Here is a 4,929-nt window from a genome sequence, read left to right as displayed (position 1 = left end):
CAATTCTGGCGTTTAAACGCCGAATTGATGCTTGTTCTGGGCGTTCAACGCCCAGATGCTTGTTTCTGGCGTTCAGCGCCAGTTCTTCTTTACTGCGCATTTCTGGCGTCTGGACGCCAGGATGCTGCTTGTTTCTGGCGTTCAACGCCAGAAACATGCTCTGTTCTGGCGTTGAACGCCAGACAGATGCTCCTTATTGGCGTTTAAACGCCAGTGAGATCCTCCTCCAGGGTGTGATTTTTCTTCTGCTGTTTTTTATTCCATTTTTAATTTTTATATTTATTTTGTGACTCCGCATGATCATGAACCTAATAAAACATGAAATAACAATAAAAATAAATTAAAATTAGATAAATAAAAATTGGGTTGCCTCCCAACAAGTACTTCTTTAATGTCAATAGCTTGACAGTGGGCTCTCATGGAGCCTCACAGATGTTCAGAGCATTGTTGAGACTCCCCAACACCAAACTTAGAGTTTGGATATGGGAGTTCAACACCAAACTTAGAGTTTGGTTGTGGCCTCCCAACACCAAACTTAGAGTTTGACTATGGGGGCTCTGGTTGACTCTATTTTGAGAGAAGCTTACTGTGCCTCTTTCCCATGTTTATAGAAGGATGTCCTTGAGTTTTAAACACAAGGGAGTCCTCATTCAATTGAAGGACTAGTTCGCCTCTGTCAACATCAATCACAGCTCTTGCTGTGGCTAGGAAGGGTCTTCCAAGGATGATGGATTCATCCTCATCCTTCCCAGTATCTAGGACTATGAAATCAGTAGGGATGTAAAGGCCTTCAACCTTTACTAACACGTCCTCAACTTGTCCATAAGCCTGTTTTCTTGAATTGTCTGCCATCTCTAATGAGATTTTAGCAGCTTGCACCCCAAAGATTCCCAATTTCTCTATTACAGAGAGGGGCATGAGATTTATCCCTGAACCAAGGTCACACAGAGCCTTTTCAAAGATCATTGTACCTATGGTACAAGGTATTAGGAACTTTCCAGGATCCTGTTTCTTCTGAGGCAATGTCAGTTGATCCAGATCACTCATTTCATTGGTGAACAAGGGAGGTTCATCTTCCCAAGTCTCAATACCAAATAATTTGGCATTCAGCTTCATGATTGCACCAAGGTACTTGGTAACTTGCTCCTTAGTAACATCCTCATTCTCTTCAGAAGAGGAATACTCATCAGAGCTCATGAATGGCATAAGGAGGTTTAATGGAATCTCTATGGTCTCTAGTTGAGTCTCAGATTTCTTTGGTTCCTCAGAGGGAAACTCCTTATTGATCACTGGACTTCCCAGGAGGTCTTCCTCCTTGGGATTCACGTCCTCCCCTTCTTCCTTGGATTCGGCCATGATGGTTATATCAATGGCTTTGCACTCTCCTTTTGGATTTTCTTCTGTATTACTTGGGAGAGCACTAGGAGGAGTTTCATGATCTTCTTACTCAGCTGGCCCACTTGTGCTTCCAAATTTCTAATGGAGGACCTTGTTTCATTCATGAAACTCACAGTGGCCTTAGATAGATCAGAGACTAAGTTTGCTAAATTAGAAGTATTTTGTTCAGAGTTCTCTGTCTGTTGTTGAGTGGATGATGGAAAAGGCTTGCTATTGCTAAACCTGTTTCTTCCACCATTATTAAAGCCTTGTTGAGGCTTTTGATGATCCTTCCATGAGAAATTTGGATGATTTCTCCATGATGAGTTATAGGTGTTTCCATAAGGTTCACCTAAGTAATTTACCTCTACTATTGCAGGGTTCTCAAGATCATAAGCTTCTTCTTCAGAAGCTGCCTCTTGAGTACTGTTGGATGCAGCTTGCATTCCATTCAGACTCTGAGAAATCATATTGACTTGCTGAGTCAATATTTTATTCTGAGCCAATATGGCATTCAGAGTATCAATTTCAAGAACTCCCTTCTTCTGAGGTATCCCATTACTCACAGGATTCCTCTCAGAAGTGTACATGAACTGGTTATTAGTAACCATGTCAATGAGTTCTTGAGCTTCTGCAGGCGTTTTCTTTAGGTGAATAGATCCACCTACAGAAGTATCCAATGACATCTTAGCTAATTCAGACAGACCATCATAGAATATATTCAGGATGGTCCATTTTGAAAGCATGTCAGAAGGACACTTTTTGGTCAGTTGCTTGTATCTCTCCCAAGCTTCATAGAGGGATTCACCTTCTTTCTGTCTGAAGGTTTGAACATCCACTCTAAGCTTTTTCAGCTTTTGAGGAGGAAAGAACTTGGCTAAGAAAGCCGTGACCAGCTTATCCCAAGAGTTCAGGCTATCTTTAGGTTGAGAGTCCAACCACACTCTAGCTCTGTCTCTTACAGCAAAGGGGAAAAGCATGAGCCTGTAGACTTCAGGATCTACTCTATTAGTCTTAACAGTATCACAAATCTACAAGAATTCAGTTAAGAACTGAAAAGGATCTTCAGATGGAAGTCCATGAAACTTGCAGTTCTGCTGCATCAGAGAAACTAATTGAGGCTTCAGCTCAAAATTGTTTGCTCCAATGGTAGGGATGGAGATGCTTCTTCCATGTAAATTGGAATTAGGTGCAGTAAAGTCACCAAGCATCCTCCTTGTATTATTATTATTTTTGGCTGCCATCTCCTCTTCCTGTTCGAAAATTTCTGAAAGGTGCTTGCTGGATTGTTGTAATTTAGCTTCTCTTAGTTTCCTCTTCAGAGTCCTTTCAGGTTCTGGATCTGCTTCAACAAGAATATTCTTGTCCTTGCTCCTGCTCATATGAAAAGGAGGGAACAGAAAAATAATAATAGGGATCCTTTTTACCACAGTATAGAGGTCCCTGTGTGAGTAGAAGAAAAAAAGAAGAAAATAATGTAATGTAGGGAAAGAAACACAAGGGTGAGGAGAGCAGAGATGTGAGATGAAGAGAAGTGTTAGTAGATGAATAAATAAATAGAAGGAGATGAGAGAGAAAGAGAATTTTTGAAAATTATTTTTGAAAAATGGTTAGTGATTTTCGAAAATTAAAAGAGGAAATAAATTAAAATTGAATTTTGAAACAATTAGTTAATTAAAAAGAATTTTTGAAAAAGAGGGAGATATTTTCGAAAATTAGAGAGAGAGAGTTAGTTAGGTAGTTTTGAAAAAGATAAGAAACAAACAAAAAGTTAGTTAGTTAGTTGAAACAAATTTTGAAAATCAATTTTGAAAAGATAAGAAGATAAGAAGTTAGAAAAGATATTTGAAAATCAAATTTTTGAAAAAGATAAGATAATAAGATATTTTTGAAAAGATATGATTGAAATTAGTTTTGAAAAAGATTTGATTTTTAAAATCACAATTAATGACTTGATTCACAAGAAATCACAAAATATGATTCTAGAACTTAAAGTTTGAATCTTTCTTAACAAGTGAGTAACAAACTTGAAATTTTTGAATCAAAACATTAATTGATGATGTTATTTTCAAAAATTATGTGATAAAGATAAGAAAAAGATTTTTGAAAAATATTTTTAAAATTTTCGAAAATAACTAAGAAAAATGAAAAAGATTTGATTTTTGAAAAAGATTTTGAAAAAGATAAGATTTTTAAATTGAAAATTTGATTTGACTCATAAGAAACAATTGAATTTTTAAAAATTTTTGAAAAAGTCAATCCAAATTTTCGAAATTTATGAGAGAAGAAAGGAAAGATATTTTTTTTTTCGAATTTTTTATGATGAAAGAGAAAAACATGAAAAATACTCAATGCACGAAAATTTTTGGATCAAAACAATGAATGCATGCAAGAATGCTATGAATGTCAAGATGAACACCAAGAACACTTTGAATGTCAAGATGAACACCAAGAACATATTTTTGAAAAATTTTTTATGCAAAGAAAACATGCAAGACACAAAACTTAGAAATCTTTAATGCTCAGACACTATGAATGCAAAAATGCACATGAAAAACAAGAACAGACACAAAACAAGAAAACATCAAGATCAAACAAAAAGACTTACCAAGAACAACTTGAAGATCATGAAGAACACTATGAATGCATGAATTTTTGAAAAAATGCATAAAAATTTTAGAAAAAATGCAATTGACACCAAACTTAAAAGTTGACTCAAGACTCAAACAAGCAATACAAAATATTTTTGATTTTTATGATTTTATAAATTTTTTGTATTTTTATTTTATATATTTCGAAAATTAGTGTGAAAAAGAAAAATAAGGATTCCAAAATTTTTAATATGAATTCCAGGAATCGTGTACTCTTAGTCTAAAGCTCCAATCTGAGGGTTAGGCATGACTTACTAGCTAGCCAAGCTTTAGAAGATATTGATACTTTCCATGTATAGAGCAACTAAGTGTGTGAAGATCAACAAGCTCTTGTGATGATAAGTTGAAACCCCAGTCCAAAAGATTAGATATGGCTTACAGCCAGCCAGGATTCAACAAATCATCATGAAACATTAGAATTTATTCTTAAAAATTTTGAAGAAAAAAATATTTTTGAAAAGATTTATATTTTTTTTTCGAAAACAGGTGAGAAATTTTTGAAAGGTTTTTGAAAAATTTTTGAAAATAAAACAAAAAGAAAATTACCTAATCTGAGCAACAAGATGAACCATCAGTTGTCCAAACTCGAAGAATCCCCGGCAACGGCGCCAAAAACTTGGTGCACGAAATTGTGATCTCAGAAAACAGCGCCAAAAACTCTGTACGCACGTCTTAATAAATCATTTTTCATTCACAACTTCAATACAACTAACCAGCAAGTGCACTGGGTCGTCCAAGTAATAAACCTTACGTGAGTAAGGGTCGATCCCACGGAGATTGTTGGTATGAAGCAAGCTATGGTCATCTTGTAAATCTCAGTCAGGCGGATAATAATTGATTATGGAGTTTTCGAAAATCAATAATAAGTAGATAGAAAATAAAGATAGAAATACTTATGTAT

The 4,929-nt window shown here is 35.3% G+C and overlaps 1 non-coding gene across 1 annotated transcript; it reads left to right on the top strand.

Annotated features, from left to right (window-relative positions):
• Nucleotides 1–2,117: 2,117 nt before the first annotated feature.
• LOC112780616 (small nucleolar RNA R71) lies at nt 2,118–2,225 on the top strand. The gene has a single exon (XR_003191440.1). It is a non-coding gene; the product is annotated as a small nucleolar RNA R71 (small nucleolar RNA).
• Nucleotides 2,226–4,929: the final 2,704 nt, after the last annotated feature.

This window comes from Arachis hypogaea, chromosome 19 (genome assembly GCF_003086295.3).
Source record: "Arachis hypogaea cultivar Tifrunner chromosome 19, arahy.Tifrunner.gnm2.J5K5, whole genome shotgun sequence".
Lineage (NCBI taxonomy): Eukaryota > Viridiplantae > Streptophyta > Magnoliopsida > Fabales > Fabaceae > Arachis > Arachis hypogaea.
The sequence above is the reverse complement of the archived record's forward strand: the minus strand, read 5'-3'. Positions and strand labels throughout refer to the sequence as shown.